This window comes from Lepus europaeus, chromosome 1 (genome assembly GCF_033115175.1).
Source record: "Lepus europaeus isolate LE1 chromosome 1, mLepTim1.pri, whole genome shotgun sequence".
In the NCBI taxonomy this organism is placed as follows: Eukaryota; Metazoa; Chordata; class Mammalia; order Lagomorpha; family Leporidae; genus Lepus; species Lepus europaeus.
This window is the reverse complement of record NC_084827.1, coordinates 24,770,939-24,795,315: the sequence shown is the minus strand read 5'-3', so window position 1 is coordinate 24,795,315 and position 24,377 is coordinate 24,770,939. Positions and strand designations below refer to the sequence as shown.

Genomic DNA, 24,377 nt, shown 5'->3' with positions numbered 1-24,377 from the left:
GGGGATCCATCCAGCTCTTCTATATGAGTGTGGATGGTGGAGACCCAATCACTTGAGCCATCATCTGTTACTTCCTAGAGTGCACACTGGATAGAAACTGGTTTGGAAACAGAGGTGGGATTCAAACTCAGGAACTCTGATATGGGATGTAAGCATCTCTTAGGTCAGGCAGCTTATCTACCTGGCCACAATACCTTCTTCTATTTTTAGTTTTAGAAAGTCTGGTAGCACTTTTTATACACTGGATACTGCTTTAAAGGCTTTACAATATTATTATTTTGATGCTCAACATGAACTTATGAGGTAGAACTATTCTACACATAATGTATGGTTCAGAACAGTCAAGCTAAGTAACTTGCCCAAGGTCACAGCTAATCAATGATAGAGCAGGAGTTGAACAAAGTGTTCTGGCTCCTAATCTCTTTACTAGCATGCTGTGCTATTTCTTACTTTATTATGATTGTCTGTTTCAAAGTAATATCCTTGCTCCTCCCCAGGTATTCTATCTTGTTAGACATTATATGCCACAACCAGATTGTGAACTCCTTCAGAAAGATAGTGACTATGTCTATATTGTTCCCCATTGCATTCTAGTACCTTCTAAGAGAGTGGTTAATTATATAAGGTCACATTCTGATGTACTGGGATTTAGAAGTTTAACATAGGAATTTTGAGTGTGGCACAATCAGCCCACAATATCAATATCGTGATGAGTTTACTTTAACTGTTAAAAACTTTTTGAAGACTCTAGTGTAAAAGTACACTATAAGGAAAGAAACATACTCTATACACTTTTTGTGGTATCGATCAAAGGAAATATATTTCATTCCAGATCTTTCCTGTCATATCCCCCTTCTATAATTCATAAGATACTAAACAAGGAGATTTTTTTCCTTCTATTGATAAGGAATAAAGATTTGCACCCAGTTTTTAAATTTGAAATTTGTGGATCTTCTTGTTCATTCAGCCAACTCTATCTCTTGTGGTGAATAGCCTTCAGGGAATGAGAAACCATGAATGTTATGAACAACGTGCTTGGGTATGAAGTACACTTTCCGAAGTGCTGAGGGGAGAAGACGGGTTACAAAGATGGCCCTTTCCTCAAGAAAGCCACATTTCCGGGACTGGCATTGTGGCATAGCAGGTAAAGCTGCTGCCTGCAGTGCTGGCATCCCATATGGGCACCGGTTCATGTCTTGGCTGCTCCACTTCCTATCCAGCTCTCAGCTGTGGTCTGGGAAAGTAGTAGAAGACAGCCCAAGCCCTTGGGCCCCTGCACCCTCGTGGGAGACCTGGAAGAAGCTCCTGGCTTTGGATCAGCTCAGCTGTGGCTGTTGCGACCAACTGGGGAGTGAACCAGCAGATGGAAGAACTCTCTCTCTCTCTCTGTGTAACTCAAGTAAAATAAATACATTTAAAAAAAAAAAAAGGAAGCTACATTTCCAATGCTCCTGTTATTAACCTCTTTGGCAACATAGAGAGGCTGAGAATCTGGTAAAAGCTATAGCTTCTTTTTCCAAAATTATGTATGACCTTATTTTAACTGCATCGACTCAAATACTTTTTATACAAAATTGTGTTTTTTCCATCAATTTTGCATGCAAAATTGATTCAAGCAGTATTTTAAAAAACAAGGAAAAGGAAAATAAGAAATCTAAAGTGTGAAAAGAAAATTAAAAAAAATAAACTCTCTTTTTTGCTAAAATATACATTTTAATGAGAAGGCATCTCTCTGGGCTTGAAAGAGAAGCTGAGAGTTTAGAATGGCCTTTGACAAGGCAGCTCATATACTTCTCTGCCTGGCTCACAGTGGTATGTTGCAGAAAACAGAATTAGTTCTTGTTCACAGATGACACAATGGACTTGAGATTAGGAAACTTCAAGATATTTCAAGACTTTCTAAATTGGATTTATGTCTTCATTTTCTCTGGCTTCACATCACTGAGTTTCATCTTCAGCAAGAGGATGCTGTTGAAGTCAGCAAAGGGAGTATTAAGAATCCATGTTTCAATTTTAAGGTTGTCTGAGCAGAAGTACTTTAAAAAGAGCTATACTGAGTTTCAATTTGCTTGCATATTTCTGTATCACCAATTTGTCAAAGAGAAATTCATAGTCTGCTTTCATTTCATGAGAAAACACATTGAAAGGCCCTAGCATTAGTTGACACCTTGCTATGGACAAGCAGGGCCATAGAAAGCATAAAAATATTTCCTTCTCTAAGACAGTGAAGCTCTGAGATGTTTGACTAAGCACCACAGGTCTTCTCTTTGGTCACAAAGGGTCCAATGAGCTTTATTTGCAAAAGAAACTTTCTAGCATTCCAAAGATGTTGAAGAATTTGAAATTTTAAAAGCAATTTGCTAAATGAAGTCATTTAGTAAGGAATTCATCTTTGAAGGCATCAGGTGGCTAAATAGGAAGCTTCCAATTGCTCCATCACATGTCTCAAAATATTGGTTTTTAAGAGTTACCACATAGGGGCCGGTGCTGTGGCGCAGCTGGTTAACACCCTGGCCTGAAGCGCTGGCATCCTATATGGGTGCCAGTTTGAGACCCGGCTGCTCCACTTCTGATCCAGCTTTCTGCTATGGCCTGGGAAAGCAATGGAGGATGGCCCAAGTCCTTGGGCCCCTACACATGCATTGGAGACCTGGAGGAAGCTCCCGGCTCCTGGCTTTGGATTGGCGCAGCTCCAGCCGTTGTAGCTTTTTGGAGAGTGAACCATCAGATAGAAGACCTCTTTCTCTCTGCCTCTCTTTTCTCTGTGTAACTCTGCCTTTCAAATAAATAAAAAATCTTTGAAAAAGAGAGTCACCACATGGACCAGATAATTTCATTTTATAGGAGCACGTCTTTAACCTGCTTCCTCTGCTCCAAACCACACACTGTTATGACAGTTTCGGTAATGCATGCTTTTACTTTGCTGCTTTTTTAAGACTAAGCTACTGTACCAGAGCTGATCAAATTTTAGAAAAGTTTTGCCTTTTCAACTCTAAGCTTTCTTTTTTTGAAAAAAAAAAAAAAACTACACATATATTTTTAGAACAAAAACTATGAGATAGTGCTTCAGCATATTTAGCCTTAGGTTCTTTCCATTAGCAAGAATGTTTCAGTTTTTTGTTTTTTTTTTTAAATTAATTTATTTGAGAAATAGAGATGGACAGAGATAAAGAGACCTCCAATGCACTGATTCACTCCTCAAATGCATTTAACATCAGGGATGGAGCGTGGGCCAGGTCCAAGCTGGGAGCCAGGAACTTTATCCATGTCTCCCATGAGGGTGGCAGGGACCCAACCACTTGAGCCATCTGCCTGCTGCCTGCCAGGGTATGCATTAGCGGGGAGCTAGAGTTGGGAGCTTGAGCTAGGAATTGAACCCAGGTGCTCCGAATTGGGACACAGGAATTATAATTAAAGACTTAGTAGGCCAAAGGTTCATTCCATTGGTAGGAATGTTTTCATAGAAATAACACTTGGGTTTCAGTGTTCTATCACAAACAGCAAAATGCAAAGCCAAAGGATATTAAATGTTTCTTCCTTATCAGTTTCTATGAAATCAAACTTAATCCTGTCATGACATAAAGAACCTGTGATGGGTGCTTGTCATCATAATAAATCACAGGATCTTTAATTTCTCCCAGTGAGAAGTTGTTCTGACATATCATTATAACACTGATGAGTTTACTGTTCCTGTCTATAGGAACAACCCATAATGGACATGAAACAAATGTGCAGACCATGATGATTTGAAAAAAAAAATAAAGATAACTACACTGTAGGTTTCTGTGTGTGTGTGCATGCATACATGTGTGCATGCTTGAGTCACAGACCAGCTTCTTCTGCCTTTCCATGAACATCAAGTTGCCCTCACGTAAAGAAGTGGATAGCAACTTCTATCAGCCCTTGAATCCAATGTGATGACAATGATCTGGGTGAGGCGGGGAGGGATGGGGACCTGGCATGGGGAGCCAAGTGGGAGTTGAACTTCAGCCAGACAGGCACCCCTGCTCCTGCTCTGGGTCATCGGCCTCCACCTGCATCCTCATGTCCTCTGGAACCCCAGTATCCAGACGGTGACGGTGGGGACATGTGGCACTGGGTCCAGCAGCAAATGGTTTTGACCCATCACATTAAAATGACACAAGAACTATTTATGTGACTAACAGATTCCTCAGAATCGCCTCTGCACACTTCAGAAATGTATAGATAAAGAGATCATTTTGTCTAATTATATTGGGAGGCATTTTGTTCCAAAACATGTTTGAACAATTCAGAATTGTTTTTGGTCTAGCTTATGATTGATACACCTACCAGCCCAATTACCAGTGGATTTCCAGTATTCTTTGTGATAATAGTAACTGCCATAAAGCAGGGATATGAAAATTGGTTGTGACATAACTCAGACAATGGAGTAAGTGGAGCTTCTATTTATGTTGTGGAAGTGGTGACCTAGTATGAACTATATCAAAAAAATTTAGGCCGGTGATATTATGATAATATTCCAACCAAGGGAAGAAATTCTAAGACCTCTGGAACCAGAGAACCTCTTGCATTGTGGAGCTAGATTAAAAACCACAAAAGTAATTTTTGATGTTGCTATATACACTAGAATGGAGACTAAGATGCCATTAAATTAAAAGAGCAGGTCACAGAAAGGATCTGCAGTAGTAAACTCAATGAGTATGTTTTTTTTTTAACTTTTATTTAATGAATATAAATTTCCAGTGTACAGCTTATGGATTACAATGGCTTCCCCCTCCCATAACTTCCCTCCCACCCGCAACCCTCCCCTCTCCCGCTCCCTTTCCCCTTCAATTTGCATCAAGATTCATTTCCAATTCTCTTTATATACAGAAGATCAATTCAGTATAAAGATTTCAACAGTTTGCACCCACATAGAAACACAAAGTGAAACATACTGTTTGAGTACTAGTTATAGCATTAAATCACAATGTACAGCATATTAAGGACAGAGATCCCACATGAGGAGCAACTGCACAGTGGCTCCTGTTGTTGACCCAACAAATTGACACTCTAGTTCATGGCGCCAGTAGCCATCCTAGGCTGTCGTCATGAGTTGCCAAGGCTATGGAAGCCTTCCAAGTTTGCCGACTCTGATCATATTTAGACAAGGTCATAAAAGACAGAGTGAGGATAGTAACCAATGATCCTAAGAGTGGCATTTACCAGGTTTGAACAATTATACAGCATTAAGTGGGGAAGAGGACCATCAGTACACACAGGTTGGGAGTAGAGCCATTGGTGGTAGAGTAGAGGTTATGATTACAAAGGAATGAGGCCCAAGTGGACTAGACAGGGTCTAGAACAAAGGACAGAGTCATTATTAGAGGAGCTAAGAAAGGTGCTGTCTAAGCTACAAGTAATTTTTCTGATTGAGAGGCAAATAGAACCTGATAGAAGGAGCTTGATAATAATCTGGTGGGCTTTAGGCCTTGTAAATTCAGAGGCCCAGACCTATCTATCTCTTCACATGGGGTATATCCTAAGGGAGGTGTGAACCTCCTAGGGGAAGGCACTCTGTTGACTTTCATTACTTAGCTGGCCTGGGAGGAGAGCTGGCCAGGTAAAAGCAGGTGGCATCTCTAACAAGAAATTTACAGTTCTGCCTGCAATGTTGCTGACCCTACTTGACCATCCTCTCAGCTGCAGTGGTCACTTTGGAAGTTGGGCTGAGTGAAGGGCTTTTCAGCTTAGAGCCAATAAGATCTGTGGCTCTGACCTGGGCATCCTTCGACTCCAGGGCAGGTCCATTTCCAATGATCCAACTCTTGGCAGAGCTGCCAGGGCTCTTCACAAGCTGACTTCTGCTGAAGCCCAGGCTTACCACTTTGAAAGCCACTGCAGTGGACTGGCCTGTTGGGTCTCCTTGAGGGCAGATCACTGTACAGATCAGCCCTTAATAGGCCTGCCACCCATTGCTTCTGATGCCGAGCTTTCTTTTCCTCCTGGTTTGTGTTCAAGCAGACCAGAGGATGCAAGTCAAGGGAGTGCCCGTGTCCCATCTCTAATCTTCGGTGGCCTGAACTACAAGTCTATAGTCACAGGCATGTTCTGTAGTAGTTTTTCTAATGTAGACAATGCCCATGAGGAAAATTATATTCTCACTTTAAAACTTTCTTTCCCTTTGGTCTGAAAGGGAGGTTTTTTCTACTTACTGTATACTTCGCTGATGGCGAAGTGAATCTAGCTATGAGATTATTATTTAAGTTCTTATTTTGGCTATGCTATTGCAGAAAAATGTTAGCCATCTCTTTTATAAGGTCTAAAGATTAAATTGTGCATCCTACAGATTCCTTCATAATAGAATTAGTTTCCTACCTTGAAGAGAATAGAGAAATGAAAGAACAAGTTGGGCTTAGAATAGAGAAATGAGGGAGCAAGTCCTAGATCGCTTGCTGACAATAGCAATATCACATGAATACTTAGCAAACCGTTTCAACCATTAGATAACAACTTAAGAAAACATTTACCAGAAGGTTCAATGCCTTCTATAAATTTTAAGAATCATGTATTTGAAAACACCTCTTAAATATCTAACATGGTGTAGTTTGTTTAACCAGTAAACTTAAGCACAACCATATAAAATGTTTTTAGTTTCTTTCTACCAACAAGTCTAAAACATATGATACACAGATTCAGGTCACACAAATTAAAATGTATCTTTGATTGATTTTAGCAGCTTAAATTTATGGACAATCTTATCTATAAGCCATTTAAAATAAAACTCTTAATAAAATTTTCCCATGTGGACATACAATATGTACTCACATATAATATAGCATAATAGACCAATATAGCAATTTTAATAATAGCTTTTAAAATCTTTAACTCTTTTTGTAGATTGCCAATTGATTTGAATTGCTTTTTGTTTTTAGTAACCTCAGTTAACCATACTTTCTCTCAGTTGGTACTGTTAATACATTATTGGCTTCATCTGTTTACAGAGCCATCCCAAAGTACTGAATACAATAAAAGTGGCTGGAAAAAGTCCATAGGAACCTATAGGAGGACAGCTAAACACAGAGAACATAATAGATTAATAGATTACTTTAACACATTGCTTTAACAGAGCATCAGAGTTTAATTCTATGTCAAAGAGAAATTGAGCTTCCTGTGATCTTTTGCTGTGAGGTTTCCTTCCTTTACCTTCTTTCATATTGGTGACCATGTTTCTGTGTTTCTGTGTGTAACACATCTTTAAGCATCTTTTGCAGGGCAGGATGAGTGGCAACAAATTCTTTCAGTTTCTGCTTGCTATGAAAAGTCTTAATTTCACCTTCATTCACAAATGAGAGCTTTGCAGGATATAGTATTCTGGGCTGGCAGTTTTTCTCTCTTAGTACCTGGGCTATGTCTCGCCATTCCCTTCTAGCTTGTAGGGTTTCTGATGAGAAGTCTGCTGTGAGTCTAATTGGAGATCCTCTAAGAGTGATCTGACGTTTCTCTCTTGCACCTTTTAGGATCTTTTCTTTATGTTTCACTGTGGTGAGTTTGATTACAACATGTCGTGGTGAGGATCTCTTTTGGTCATGTTTATTAGGGGTTCTATAAGCTTCCTGTACTAAGATGCCTCTGTCCTTCTCCAAACCTGGGAAATTTTCTGCTAGTATGTCACTGAAAATGCCTTCTAATCCTTTCTCCCTCTCCATGCCTTCAGGAACTCCTAGAACCCGAATGTTGGGTTTTTTAATAGTATCCTGTAGATTCCCGACAATATTTTTTAGATTTCTAATTTCTTCTTCTTTTCTTTGGTTTGCCTGTTTCCTTTCCTGTTCTCTGTCTTCTAAGTCTGATATTCTCTCTTCTGCTTCGCCCATTCTGTTTTTAAGGCTCTCTAATGTGTTTGTCATTTGATCTATTGAACTCTTCATTTCATTATGATTTCTAGTCACTATCAGAGTTTCTTGTTATACTAGTTGTTTCATCTCATTTTGATTCCTCCTTAATATTTCACTTTCACGAGAGAGATTTTCTCTCTTGTCCATGAAGGATTTCTGTAGTTCAAGAATTTGTTTTTGAGAACTTCTTAATGTTCTTATCAATTTTTTGAGATCCGCTTCTTGCATTTCTTCAATCTCATCATCTTCATAATCTTGAATTGGGGTGTCTTTTTCATTTGGGGGCGTCATAGTGTCTTCCTTGTTCTTGTTAGCTTGGTTTTTACGTTTGTTGTTTGGCATGTTGGAGATATTTGGTTTCTTCACTGTGGTGTTTTTTCTTGTTACACTATGGCTCTATATTAAGTGGACTGTCTGCTTTCAGTGGAGCCTTAGAGGCTTGAGATGAGTGTGGACTGAGAGCTGTGTTTGGTTCCTCAGGGTTGAGGGTGTGTCAAAGATGACACTCCCAGGTTAGGTGTGGTAAATCTCTCTTTCCTTTTTGATTTAAAAGGGAAGTAATTCCGCACAGCTGAACGTAATTCGAGGTAGTTAGCAGGCAAATGATATACCCACAGGAGCCAGAGATCGGAAGCTCTTTCCCAAGGACCACACGGGGAATCTGTGCTGCCCTCAGTGTGGGCTCCAATTCTCCTGCAGTCTCCCACTGGGTTGCCAAGTTAGATGCTAATCTCCTGTTATTTCACCCCTCCCCACAGAGTCAGGTTTTTCTGCTAGGCTCAGGGCTGGTGCAGACCTGAGGTCGCCCTGCTTATGACATATGTCCAAAATGGCGCCTGCTCTGTCTTGTTCGCCTTTGAGAGGTGAGCGGAGAGAGAGAAACTTGTGTCCGTATCGGTCACTTTTTTTATTTTTTTCCTCTCTCTCTTCTAGTTAGCCTGGTGAACTTTTCCCCACGGAGTTTCAAGCCTTGTTCCCTCTAGCCTCCTCTTTCCGCTTGCCCGCTGGTATCTCGGGCTATGGAGGTTTGGCTCACCTCACATTCCAGCGCTGGTGCGTTGAGTCTGCCGCTGGTGTCCTGAACTTGGGCTCCCACGCTCTCCACGCAGGTCCACTGTGAATTACTAGTTCCCGAAGAGTTTCCTCTGCTGTTTCATCCCCTACTCTTCCTTGACCCTGCAGTATCTCCACTTATATTAAACTTTCTCTCCCCCCGGACTAAGTGTGCTCCCTGCCTATTCCACCATCTTGAAAAACTATCGAGTATGTTTTGATTATTTATGTAATAATCCTTTTTTCTTTTTTTCTTTTTTCTTTTTTTATTTGACAGAGTTAGACAGTGAGAGAGAGAGACAGAGAGAAAGGTCTTCCTTCTTTTGGTTCACTCCCCAAATGGACGCCACCGCCGGCGTTGTGCCAATCCAAAGCCAGGAGCCAGGTGCTTCTTCCTGGTCTCCCACGTGGGTGCAGGAGCCCAAGCACTTGGGCCATCCTCCATCGCCCTCCCGGGCCACAGCAGAGAGCTAGACTGGAAGAGGAGCAACCGGGACTAGAATCCGGCGCCCAAGTGCGATGCCAGTGCACAGGCGGAGGATTAACCATGGTGCTGGCCCATAATAATCCTTATTTCAGCAATACTATCTTGAAATTTGCAAGCTCCTGGAAAATGGAATAAACCATGGCAAAAACATCAACAATGACCACAACAACAAATCAACAACAGAATTATAGAAAGAGTCAAATTTATTTCAGACTTTCTTACATCTTTGTTATTCTACAATTTCATCATTCTAGTTTCATTATACATGGGTTGAAATACAGAAATTATTTTGGATTATTTTTTATTGTCTGGAATCTTGATAGTTATAATGAAGAATCATATAAAAAATCAAGTCAATATTTCTTTTTCTTTCTTTCTTTCTTTCTTTTTTTTTTTTTTTTTTTTTTTTTGACAGGCAGAGCTAGATGGTGAGAGAGTCAGAGAGAAAGGTCTTCCTTCCGTTGGTTCACCCTACAAAGGGCCATCACGGCTGGTCCACTGTACCAATCTGAAGCCAGGAGCCAGGTGCTTCCTCCTGGTCTCCCATGTGGGTGCAGGGCCCAAGCAATTGGGCCATCTTCCACTCCCTCCCTGGGCCACAGCAGAGAGCTGGACTGGAAGAGGAGCAACCGGGACAGAATCTGGCGCCCCAACCGGGACTAGAACCCGGGGTGCCGGTGCTGCAGGTGGAGGATTAGCCTAGTGAGCTGCGACGCTGGCCTCAAGTCAATGTTTCTGATCTGAATGAAGAGCTTGGACAAGTGGAATATGGGTTTACAGACAAAACGGATACACTGACAAAGAAATGGAATGCAATTTTGAGAATGTTCAATTAATGGCATAAAATACCAAGAAATCAATGGTAGACTTGAACCTGAAGAACCCACACCAGACTCTTCAGAATGAAATTTATTAGTTTAGTAGTTTATCCATATTAACAATTTATTCCACTTACATTCAGTTCCTCTTTTAGGACCAGTCCTAAAGATGAATTAAAGAGCACCTTCTCTTCTTTAAAGCAATCAGTCTCTGTCAAACTGTACAAATTCGGAGTTCCTTGGTAATCCAAACTGGTACTCTTCCAGTTGGAATACTATGTATCTTCACCAGATGAAAAAGTCCTAGCAGAAACTGCTGCATGAATAGGTATTTTGTTTATTGGCAATTCTGAAGAAACTATGGAAGTTAAAACACTTAAAGCTTCATTTTATCCAATTTGATCCAGATCATAGGAGAATGAGTGTAATTTTTCAGCCCTTTGTGTGAGAATTTTTTATTTACTAAAGGAACTAAGTCATCTTATTGTCCTCAAATATATATATTTGGAGAAATGGAGAAAACAAGAATTTTTGTAGATGAACTTGATTTGAATGGGCTAAGGACTCTGTATCCTATAGACAATTTATATCAAAAGAATAAGATGTGATAGATAAATGTCTGTTTCAAGCCAGGACTGCCCTGCTGCAACAGGAAGATAAAATGACAGATGTCTTCCAGTTTATATAGAAAGACTAATATTACTTGAAGCTACAGCAGTGGAAGACAGACTACAGGGTAAAGGTCGAGAAGCTATTGAAGCATTGAAAATGGCTGGCATCAAAGTTTACATACTTACTGGAGATAAACATGAAACACCTGATACCATTGAGTTTATCAGGTGGACATTTTCATAAAACCATGAACATCCTTGAACACATAAATCAGAAACCAGATGGTAAATGTGCTGACCAATTGGGGCAGTTTGGCAGAACTACAGAGGATCATGTGATTCAGCATGGGTTTGCAGTGGAGGGAACCAGCCTGTCTCTTGCACTCAAGAAATGACAAACTGTTTATGGAAGTTTGCAGAAATTGTTCAGCTGTACCATGCTGTCTTAAGGCACGATGGCAAAAAGCCACAGTATTAAGACTGATAAAAATCTCCTTTGAAATGTATATCATTGGCTGTTGGTGATGGTGCTAATGATGTCAGCATCGTACAGGAAACACATTCATTTAGTTATCATGGGCAAAGAAGGAAGATAGGCTCTAAGAAATAGTGACTATGCAATAGCTAGATTTAAATTCTTCTCAAATTACTTTTTTTTAAATTTAATAAATGTGAATTTACAAAGTGCAACTTTTGTATTGTTGTGGCTTCCCCCCCCCCCCAACCTCCCTCCCTCCCGTCTCAAATTACTTTTTGCTAATGGTCATTTTTATTATTTTGGAGTAACTACCTTGTATGATATATTTTTTATAAGAACACTTTTTAAAAATCACACACCAGTTTGTATATCAGTTCTAGTGCTTGTTTCCCCAGGTACGTGACAGCATGTACCTGACTTTATACAATATTTGTTTTACTTCCCTACTTATTCTGATATATAGTCTTTTGGAGAGCATATAGACCCTCATGTATTAGAAACAAACCTGCCCTCTACTGAAACATTTAAAAAAAAGTCTCTTAACTGTTAAAACATTTCTTTATGGGACTATCCTAGGTTTCAGTTACGTCTTCATTTTCTTTGTTGGTTCCTATTTTTATTTTTTAAGATTTATTTATTTATTTGAAAGGCAGAGTTACAGAGGGAGAGAGACAGGAAGAGACAGAGAGAGGTCTTCCATCCACTGGTTCACTCCCCAAATGGCCACAATGGCCAGGAGCCAGGAGCTTCTTCCAGGAGCTTTGCACCCACGTGGGTGCAAAGGCCCAAGTACTTGCACCTTTTTCTGCTGCATTCCAAAGCACATTAGCAGGGAGCTGGATTGGAAGTGGAGCAGCCAGGACTTGAACTGAAACCCAGATGGGATGCTGGAGGCTTAACTTCCTATGCCACAGCACTGGCCCCAGGATGTCCAGTTTCAAGACTCTTATTCAATATAGTGCTAGAAGTATTAGCAAGAATAATTAGGGAGGATAAACAAATAAAAGGCATCAAAATAGGAAAAGAGGAAGTCAAAATGTTCCTGCTTGCAGATGACACGATGCTGCTCATGGAAAAACCTATGTACTCTACCAAAAAAGCTGTTATAACTGATAAACTAATTGAGTAAAGTTGCAGGTTACAAAATAAACATCCCAAAAGTCAGTAGTATTTTTATATGCTAATGATGAACTCACTAAAAGAGAAATCATGAAAGAAATCCCCCTACAAAAAATCAAGAAAGAAATCCTATTCACAATAGCCACAGAAAAATCAAATATGTAGGAATAAATTTAACCAAAGAAGTTAAAGATCTCTACTATGAAAATAATAAAACATTAATGAAAGAAAACAGCAATGTCACACAAAAATTGGAAAGGTATTCCTTGCTGTGAATTGGAAGAATAAATATCATTAAAATGTCTATACTACCTAAAAAAAAAACTACAGATTCAATACATTCCCTACCAAAACATCAATGATATTCTTTACAGAATTGGAAAAAAAGTCCTGAAATCATTTGGAATCACAAAAGACCCAAAATAGCCAAAACAATCCTTAGGAAAAAAAAAAATCAAGCTGCAGGCATCATAATACCTGTCTTCAAAGCATACTACAAAGCTATAGTAATTAAAACAACATGTTACTGCCATAAAAACTGACACACAGATCAGTTTAACAGAATAGAAATCCCAGAAATTAATCCATATAGCCAGCTGAGGTTTGACCAAAGTGTTCAGACCATACATTAAAGTAAAAATACTCTCTTTAACAAATGGTGGTAGCAAAATTGGATATATATATGCAGAAGAATGAAATTAGATCCATACTTCTCACAGCATACAAAAATCAACTCAAGATGGATCAAAGATCTAAATTTAAAACCTGAGACTACAAAGTTGCTGTAATAAAATATAGGGGAAATACCCCAAGACATAGGTGTGGGTGACGATTTCTTGGAAAAGCCTCCCAAAGAACAGGCAACAAAGGCAAAACTGAACAAATGGGATACAATCAAACTCAAAAGCTTCTGCACAGAAAAGGAATTGATCATAAAACATAATGGAAAAAAATATTTGTGAGCTACCTTTCCAACAAAGGATTAATATCCAGAATATATCAGCAACTTTAAAAACCCAACAACAAACAACAAAGCAGTTTAAGAAACAGAGAACTTCAGCAGACAGTTCTCAAAAGAGTAAATACAAATGGCCAACAAATGTGAAAAAATTCTCAATATTACTAGCTGTCAAGGTAATGCAAATTAAAGCCGCAATAAGATATCACCTCGTCTCTGTCAGAATGGCTAAAATCAGAAGACAGACAATAACAAATGCTGATGAGGATGTGGAGAAAGGGGAACACTTATACACTATTGTTGGGAATGTAAATTAGTGAAGCCACTGTGGAAAACAGTATGAAGATATCTTAAAAAAAAAAAAAACAACTAGAAATAGACTTGCCATATGAACCAGAAATTCCACATCTGGGTATTACCCAAAAGATATGATACAGTGTTGTATCAAAGAGATACCTGCACCACCATGTTTATAGCAACACTATTCACAATAGCCAAAATACGAAATCAACCAAGGTGTCCATCATCAGATGAATGGATAAAACAAATGCAGTATATGCACATAATGGCATATTATTAAGCTATTAAAAATAAAATTCTATCATTTGCAGCAAAATGGATGCAACTGGAGAACACCATGTTGAGTGAAATAAGCTGTATACAGAAAAACAAATATTGCATGTTCTCCCTCATACATGGGAACTGGAATTAAAAAAAAAAAAGCTAAATAGGAAAGGAAGAAATGCCTGTGTGTATCAGCATTGCTATAAATATACTTTTGTCAGATTTTTTGTATCTTTGTGAAACTAATGGTTAACAGTGTTATACTACTATAGTTTTAATGATCTGTGATTATTTTTAAATTTGCTGTGTATGGGTGAAAAGTCATTTTTCCATTTGATTATTGTTTATAGCTCTTGCCTATATTTCTATTAAACTAGTGTCTTTTTGCTTTTTTTTTTTTATTTTACTTGTTGAACTCTTTATTTACTGGGGATAAAGTCCTAGACTGCAATGTAAGTTAAAGATATGTTATCTCAAAAGTGAAGGAGAGAAGGGGGAAAAGTAGAGATAGAAAGGGAGGAAGAGGGAAAGGGAATATCATTACATTCTTAGAATTGTATCCATAAGCTATATTGAACATGTTAATAACTGAACAAATAAAGTTAAAAATAAATAAATAAACCAGTTAAAAACAAAAAAAGCTTTCCACATTGGTTCTGAGGATCATTCATATTTGGAAACTATTATGGGAGGAAGCCCATCTCTGAGAATCGGCTTTATACATCTATCATTCTGTTGCTGTCGCCCAATCTCTGGAACCAGTGAGAAGGAATACAGAGGAAGAACTACATGGTATGTTGCTGCATTTTCTCTTATATAAAAAGAAAGTAGATTGAGGGGCTAATGCTTTTCCTAGTTTGAAAAAATGGGGACTTGAATGCCGTCAATGTTGAAATTGATTCTTTATAAAACATGCATTAAGCAAATAATTTGCTATTTTAGAATAAGTGAGTCACAAGTATCATGAGACAAATTTTAAAACAGTTAAATCAATCCATTATTTCTCTTTTTTTATTTTACAGTAAGATTACTAGGTCATCCAGGAGTTATATCAATGCAGCCTATTTTAAGTGGAGCAAAGTGTTTGCCAACCCTCCTATGATAGCCTTGGAGACTTGATGATGAAATATGTACCAGATAATATTAAGTGAACTCAGATTTCAAGGCTAGACAAATAAATAAGGCAGAATTCTATCCTTGATCCTATCTTATTTATTTTTTCAATAAATGATTTGTTTGAAAATGCTATAACATGTTTTGAATATGGTCAAGGCTGGGGGAGCTCACTAGCACTAAATTCATTCAAACTAAGGCTGACCATATGATCTTGACATGCTAGAACTTTAGGGTAAAAAACAATAACAAAAAGCCCCAATTTAATCGAAAAAACTAAGAGGTCTCATATTTAGCCTAAAAATATAACTTAAATAAGTATGATATATGTACAGTTAAAATGTCTGAAAAATTCTTGAGCATTTTAGTTGATTCCAAATTTGTCATGGTTGGAACACATAGCTCAATTGTTGAAAAGCTAAAATTGGGTGCCGGTTCTTTGGTGTAGCAGGTAAAGCTGCTGCCTGCAGGCGGTATCCCATATGGGCACTGGTTCATATTCCAGCTGCTCCACTTCTGATCGAGCTTTCTGCTGTGGCCTGGGAAAGCAGTAGAAGATGGCCCAAGTCCTTGAACCCCTGCACTCACATGGGAGACAAGAAGTTCCTGTCTCCTGGCTTCAGATCGGCACAGCTCCAGCCATTGCAGCCAACTGGGGAGTGAACCAGCAGATGGAAGACCTCTTTCTCTCTGCCTCTCCTTCTCTCTCTGTGTAACTCTGACTTTTAAATAAATAAATAAATCTTAAAAAAAAAAAAAACCCTGATAGACAGCCTAGTCATGCTTTATTATTGTTGCTGATTAATCACTTATCTCAGTGCCCTTTCAATTATATTTTTCTAAAACATGATAACTGAATATTTTTGTTGACCAAATCACACACAGTAAATTAACACTTTCAACAAATCATTAATAATCAGTTATAACAGGGAAATTCATCAACTGTATGAATGTGGAAGCTTGCAGCTGTGTTTTTGTTTGTTTGTTTTGTATTTTCTTTTTGTTTTGAGTTATAAGGGTTCTTCATGCATTCCGGATAGAAAACCCTTATCATTGCAAATACTCTTTTCTGTCCTGCAGGTTTTCTTTTAATTTTCTTGATAATGTCCTCTGATGCACAAAAATTTTCAATTTTAATGGTATCCAGTTTCACTTGTTTCTTTTGTTGCTTATGTCTCTGTTTTTAAATTTACATTTGAGCAATTGTGGACTAGATGCATTTTATTTTTTACAAGGAAAATATTAGAGGCACCTCGTTTGATCAGTTGATACCATGCATAGCTTCGTTCAGGGGATTTGCCTTTAGCTCTAAATCTTATTTTTCTTTAAATTTCAATTACCATTTTAATTACATGACTTATTTTAGTGATATGTATATATATATATAAATTACTTTTTTCCTTGTATAATAGAAGTATTATTTTTAATTTTTAAATCAAGTTATTTAAAATAGTGAACTTTAATAATTTCATAATATGTATGAAATGTGTATGTGCACCAAATTAGCAAAAGCTGTGAAGGTGGTATGGAGATATGACAAGTCTAAGAAACATTACACTAGACCAGGGTTTAGCAAATTATGGCTCTTGGGCCAAATCCTGCTCTCGGCCTGCTTTTGTAAATAACGTATTATTGGAACACAGACACACCCATTCATTTACCATTGTCAATGACTGCTTTCCTTTGCAATGGCAGAGCCAAGGAGTTGCGACAGAGATTTGATGGCCCTGCAGACCTAAAATGTTTACTACTTGCTGACCTCGCCACCAGCTATACTATAAAATCTAATTTTTAAAAATCTAATTGTTGGGACCAGTGCTGTGGCATAGTGGGTTAAGCATTCACCTGTAGTGCTGGCCTCTCAAATGGGTGCTGTTTGTGTGCTAGCTGCTTTTCTTCTGATTCAGTTCTTTGCGTGTGGCCTGGGAAAGCGCTGGTAGATGGCTCAAGTGCTTGGGCCCCTGCACCCATGTGGGAGGCCCAGAAAAAGTTTCTGGCTTCAGATCAGCCCAGCTCCAGCTGTTGTGGCCACTTTGGGAGGGAACCAGCAGATGGAAGACCTCTCTCTCTGTCTCTCCCTCTCTCTGTCTACAACTATGCCTCTCAAGTAAATAAATAAACCTTAAAAAAAAAAAACCCACATAACTATATCAGGCACTGATACATTTAGCAGCCAAATTTGTCTTATGCTGTCCCTTTTCTACATTTAAAACAGTTTAATGCCTTTCTACAGATCTGGAGCATTCCAGGACACCAAAGGCTTGAGGCCATGTGAACACTGGGCTATTATGAGAACTTCTTTGTTTACTGTTTGACAGGATAGATTCTGTCTTCTCCTCAGATTCTATTTGATCAGAACCACTGTGGCATAATAAAAGTGGCAGAGGAATTACTGAGGCCCTGAAGTCGCAATGAAGATTAGAGTAAAACCTGAACTTCAAAAGATTCTGGTAAAAGAGGGAAGGTTGATAGCTTTCCATTCTAAATGAAGGTGAGGCAAGGGCATGGGAGCTGTCACTCCTAACAGCACATCTGCAGGGCAGTGTGGGGAAGTTTTGCCATGATCTGTCTTCATTTTCCTCTTTAACAAATGCCTTCCCTGTCTTCCATACTCAGTACTGCAAGAGGGCAGAGCTCCTGATACCTGAACATATCCTTTGAGTGGATGCTACTCTTCTCTCTACATTCCAGCTGATTAACATTATGAGCCTTGGCAGTTCCCCAAAGAGGAACCACATCATCCTTTATCTTACAACTTTGAACCAGGCATCTCTCAATGTGAGTAAGGGGGCTTCTCCATGGAAAAAGGTTTAGCTTGTAGCCTCAACTTGTCTCTGTAAAGTCACTTTTTCCAGCATCCCATGTGCTGTCTCTCAACTGTTTGGTATCTACTGGGTCTTTTCATACCTATAATGACCCATGAGGTAGGTTCTATTATTATCCCTATTTTACAAAAGAGGACACTAAGGCAGGGAGAGATTTAGTGACTGTCCAAAAATCACTCAGCTAGTGCTTGGCAGAGTGAAGACCTGATTTCAGGGTTTACTCCATAGCCTGAATTTTAACCATTACATGGATTTGTGTCTTTTCCAGTCTAGACACTATTGAAGCTGTATGAAGCCACGACATCCTTAATGTCAATCCCTAAGAAGAGATAAGGGTTTAGGCATGAAACTGGGACCAGAAAGACTTGCCTTGGACTAGCTAGAAAAGAAATTCCTGCCCTCCCACTTGATTTTTCTCTCCCCAGACTAAATTTTTAGGGAGGCAGAGGCTTAGGCATTAGTCCTTGGCTGTGGACTGCCAAAGTCAGACCCTTCATGTGGAAATAAGACCTTCCAAGCAAAGAATGTGTGGTTCTTTGTATCCCAAATTATGTAGTTCCATTAGTTACCTTGTAGCTTTATTTTCCTTTGCTAATCCCTGACAAAGTCCTCATTTAGGTATTCTGGCCTCATGTCATTTGCATCAATGGTACCAAAGGGAAGAGACAACCACCCATATTTAGTCAGAATGCTTAAGGGGAAAACTGTACACCTGAATCTAAGGTTAGCATGTTGATGGCAACAACAAGTAGGGAACCCTAAGGGGGAAATGTGAAATTTCCCAAGACAAGTTGAGATCACAAATGGACACTTCTACAGAGAAAGCCCCCTTGCTGCATTGGATAATGCTGTTGTACAAAACTGGAAGGTACAAAAAGGGTGATGTGGTTCCTGTTTGGGGGGTGTTCACAATCTGCTAGAGATACAAACATTGTTATATAACATATATTACTCACTATAAAATATGATGTTTCATAATAGCATAAACAGAGCTGGGAGGAGTTAGGGGGCAGATGCGCCATCAGGTAAACCTGATTGTGGAGGGACAGAGCAAGCTGGATGAAGCTGAGTAGAGGTTAATTCACACAGAATGACAAAATAAAAAGTCTGAGTCCAGGTTGTTTTTTTTTTTTTTTTTTTTGCATTGTAGTGTAGGCCTTGGTGAGGAATTTTTTTTTATGTGAACTAAAGGGAAAGTGGGAGCAGCAGGAAATGTTTAAGTAAAGAGATAATATATTTGCTCAAAAGAAAAAAAAAGCCTGGAGTTTGAGGCTGCACTGTAGAAGGAGCTGTAAAACATTCGCAAAGTCAAGTTCAAACTTTTACAAACCTGCGCAAAGGAAGAATGGAGAGAACCTAGTGTTCAGAGCTGCTGCCAGTCATGTGGTAGGGAGGTCAGGGAAGAGAGACTGGTTGACCTCTAATTTGGCAACCTGAAGGTCATTATGACCTTCACAAGAGCAATTTCCATTAGTGGTTGAGATAAACCCTACTTGGAGTGAGTTCAAGTGGGGAAAAAACAAACAAACAAACTGTAAACGTGGAAATCTCTTTCACATGGCTTTGCTGTAAAGGAGACAGAAATGGGGCTGCAGGTAGAGATCTGTGAAGTTAAGTGAAGGTTAATTTTATTTTGTGCTATTTATTTTTTCAAGAAAGGAGTTGTTAAGGTATGTTTGTTAGCTGATGACAATGATTAATGGAGACAATTTGGTACTGGAGGGAGTGGGATTAATGTAGGTGCAAATAAAATATTCTTTATTATTCATCATTGGTTGCTTTAGTCAAGGTATGGAATAGGTGGAATGGGCTTACACAGGTTTAAAATTTTGGAAAATATGCTCAGAGAGAAAGACAGAAAAGGGCAGTGAGGATGTACACACAAGGGACTGATTACAGCAATGAATCCTACTCTCCGAGTTGAGTAGAGTAGAGGACAAGACTTGGAATGGAGGAGTGAGGTGGAAAAAGAAGAGGTGGTGCCCTATTATGCTCACATGAATACAGATCTGGCCACCTAATTTGCAGAGCTCAGTACAAAATGAAAATGTAGGGATACTCACTCAAAATTAGTTAAATTAAAGAATTTTAAGACAGTGACAGTTGAACATTAAACAAAGCACAGGAATTGTGCAAATGTGGGACTCTGTGCCACTGCATAGGTCAAACAGCCATGAAGCTGGCCCTGCAAATAGCACATAGTTATGTAAAAGTCTGTTTTTTTAATCTATTTTTATTCTCTCAGGCCCCTAATAACAATCAGTTCTAAATAGTCAAAAAGGAAAAAAAAAAAAAAGGTGATGGTTAGAAAGAGGGAATGCTTGAAGTTTTGGAGAGTTTAGCTGGTCTAGGATAGGTCCTACTAGAGAGAGAGCAAGATCACTGACCTTGGAAGGCTCAAGGACAGAGAAGTTAGGTTCTTGATTTATTAGCCATGTAGCTATTAAAACCACTAGGATTTACAACATGAGTAGTATTGGGAGTGGTAGCTGAGGGACCTGGCAGAAGAGCAGATAACTGGCGGGCACCGCGGCTCACTAGGCTAATCCTCTGCCTTGCGGCGCCGGCACACTGGGTTCTAGTTCCTGTCGGGGCACCAGATTCTGTCCCGGTTGCCCCTCTTCTAGGCCAGCTCTCTGCTGTGGCCAGGGAGTGCAGTGGAGGATGGCCCAAGTGCTTGGGCCCTGCACCCCATGGGAGACTAGGAGAAGCACCTGGCTCCTGCCATCGGATCAGCACTGTGTGCCGGCCGCAGCGTGCCGGCTGCGGCGGCCATTGGAGGGTGAACCAACGGCAAAAGGAAGACCTTTCTCTCTGTCTCTTGCTCTGCCTGTCAAAAAAAAAAAAAAAAAAAAAAAAATAGAGGTCATCATTACACTTCCAGGCCAAGAGGCACATGGAAAATGCAGAAAAATAGCCATCCCCAGAGCTGCAGGGGGCGCTGTGTCTTAGAGGACAGACAAATCTCAGCTGAGCAATAAGATGCAAAGGACACTCAAGAAGAGTTTGAGAATATTGGGTGGGGTTTGCTATGACTATGACTTCCAAAGGGCACCGTAAAAGGGCTTGGAAGGAAGGGAAGGGTGGGCACTAGATCAGGCCAGCTTTATGAGACAGTGAGTCCTGGTGATAAAGGATGACCTAGAAACGGGTTTCTCATGCATCACCAAGGACAATAGGATCTAAGGTACTCTATTAGCTTAGCATCAAGGTAACAAAATCTCTGAGGCAATCATTTTTATAAGGAGAAAAGGTTTATTTAGCTCACCATTTGGGAAGTTCAAGTCCAAGATCTGACGGCTTTATTGGTTTGGCCTATGGTGAAAGTGGTAGATGGCAATGGTGGAGTATGGCCAGAGAAAGGATCCCTTGGTGAATCAGGAAGCAAAGAGAGTAGCTGGACCCAACTTAGACCTTTATAATAGTCATTTAGTAAGACCTATTGCAAGGTGTCCAGAGTGTAACAAATCTTCCCAGGCAGACAAATCAATTAATTCACAAGATTTTATTGGGATTCTGCTCCTGGGCGAGGTTCACCTGTCCCAACAGAGCAACAGAGTGGGGGCCAGGGAAGTGTCAGAGGTTGGGAGGGCTCCTTTTATAGATACAGGGCGTGGGGGTTAAAGCAGGTCTGATCTTCATTGGTTGACCTTTAGGCACCCTTAGGGACCTTGACAGGGACTTTTCTTCCCCAAAAATACAGGTAGGGACTCTCCATTCCTGGAAGTATAGGCCTTCCCTCCTTGCGGATCCCAAAGCTACCACCTATCTTCCAAGGGAATGCCCTAAATAACCTAGGGATTTCCCACTAGGTCTCCCCTCCTAAACACCATAATTTGATTAATTTCCACCCTCTTAGTACCCTAAACTTGTGACTGAAATATCTGCATGAGTTTGCAGGCCAAATCATATTCAAATCACAGTAAATGTCATAGGGTTTAGTCATTTATTTTGCTGAAGCATAGGTGATTTTCTTAGTTGTAAAAAAATTGTATAGATGATGAGATCTTTACTAATAATATACTGAATCGATCTTCTGCATATAAAGAGAATTGGAAATGAAAAAAAAAAACCTGGTGTTAAATTGGAAATGGCATAGAAAATTAATTAATTTTTTAAAAAAATATTATGTAGGATCTCTGTCTTTAATGTGCTGTACACTGTTATTTAATGCTATAACTAGTACTCCAACAGTATTTTTTCACTTTGTGTTGCTATATGGGGGCAAACTGTTGAAATCTTTACCTAATATATACTAAACTGATCTTCTGTATATAAAGAGAATTGAAAATGAATCTTGATGCGAATGGAAGGGGAGAGGGGGCGGGAAAGGGGAGGGTTGTGGGTGGGAGGGAAGTTATGGGGGGGGGGGAGCCATTGTAACCCATAAGCTGTACTTTGGAAATTTGTATTCATTAAATAAAAGTTTAATAAATGAAAAAAAATTGTATAGAAAATGTGTAAGCATTAAAATCATATTGCCCCTTTTTCATTAGCAAGATGGTGGAGTATGACTTGACTACTTGGATTGCCATTTAATCTTTCAACTCCCATAGAGGAGATATGTGATCTTTGTAAAGGAGATATATAATGGAAAAGAAATATTACAAGCAAAGTTGGATCTTCTTAGGGATACCAACATGGTAGACTTTGCTATGAATGTATACCAAAACCTTTCTTCAGGTGATATTCCTCATGCTTTGAGAGAAAAAAGGAACTATATATGTTGCTCAACTGAAATAACTTTAGGCAGAAACAAACCAATTGTGAACACATTTGAAGATCTAGAAACTACATGGCAAAAGCAGTCAACCAAGAATGGTCAGATGCTATTTGATTACCTGGCAGACAATTGTGGTAAGGCAAGGTTATTTAGGTACACTCTGTTGGTATGCAAAATTCCAGTATGAATGTGGGAATTATTCAGGAGTTACAGAATATTTTTATATTTTTAGAGTGTTGGTTCCAGCAACAGATAAATATGCTTTAAGTTCACTCTGAAGAAAAATGAAATTTTAATGCAGACCTGGAATGCAGCCATGGAAGACCTTATGAGAGTAGAAGAGACTATAGATGGCAATTCTGTTAGTTCTCCATTCCAGTCACTTCAGAAGTGAAGTTGGCTTGTTCACTGTCTGTTTTCTTCAACCACCCCTAAGGTCACGATAACATTATCAATCTCTTCCTTTACCAGCCACAGTATTTTTATGCAATTCAGACAATGCCTGGACAGAATGTCTGCTATTTGACTACAGTCGTCATAACAAAGATGTTTGAAAACGCTGGCGGGTGCTACAAGATCTAGTCAAAGTTATTCAGCAGGCGTCTTACATCTAAAAAGACCCAATTACAGAATTTGTTGAAAACTTACGTGTTAACTTGACTCTGATGGACTCAGAAAAAGCTGAGAGAATGTGAATCAGTGCTAGTGAATGACTTCTTTTTTGTAACTTGTCTTGAGGATTTCATTGAAATTGCAGTCTCTTTATATCTGAGTTTTTTTGTATCTACCAGTGTATCAGAGTTAATTGTTGACAGATAAATTGAATATGTCTTCAGAAGAAGCTGAAAGGTGCATTGTGAATTTGATTGGGAATGCAAGACTGGATGCCAAGATTGATTCTAAATTAGGTCATGTAGTTATGAGTAACAGTGTAGTCTCATCCTGTCAGTGAGTGATTGAAAAGACCACATGCCTTTCTTTTAGAAGCCAGATGTTGGCCGTGAATATTAAGAAACAATCAGAATAGTAGGTTAGAGGCTCCTAACTGGACAACTCAAAACTCTAGCTTCTACTGAAGAACTATAAGGAAATGATGAAAAAACTACAAAACAAAGATGATATGATTAAACCATGTCATAAGGAGTGACATACATTTTAGGAAAAACACTGAGTACAAATTTTGGAGAATTTGAATAAAATTGACTTTAGCTTATTAAAAATAATATTTCAATACTGTGTTGAATATATCAAAATATTTCAATTATTTTGCTTTCTTCTCTGTCTCATTTAGTTATATATATATATATATATATATACACACATTGGAAAAAGAAATGCTATAAAAATAAAATTTAGCTAACTTATTTTAACTTTAAAGCATCTTGCTCTAAGTCTTCATTTTTATTTGAGTGATAAAATTTCACAAATCTGGGGCCAGCATTGTGGCACAGAGAGTTAAGCTGCCACTTTCAATGCCAATATCCCATATCTGCACACCAGCTCAAGTACCAGATGCTCCAATTCCAATCTGGCTCCATGCTAATATGCCTGGGAAGGCAATAGAAGATAGCTCTAGTGCTTGGGCCCCTAACATGGATGGGAGATTGTGATGGAGTTCTTGGATCCTTTAGACTGGCCTGTCACTCATTCTTTGAAACAAATAAAAATCTTTTTAAAAAAATTCATAAATTAATTATTCCTAATTAATATTTCTGGACTTTAACCATATCCATTCCCTTTAAATTTACAATAGGGCATATTTTCAAAAA

General features: G+C 38.9%; 1 pseudogene; it reads left to right on the top strand.

Moving 5' to 3' along the window:
• The first annotated feature begins 21,218 nt into the window (after nt 1–21,218).
• Nucleotides 21,219–23,684, top strand: LOC133762249 (eukaryotic translation initiation factor 3 subunit E-like; annotated as a pseudogene).
• The last annotated feature ends 693 nt before the right edge of the window (nt 23,685–24,377 follow it).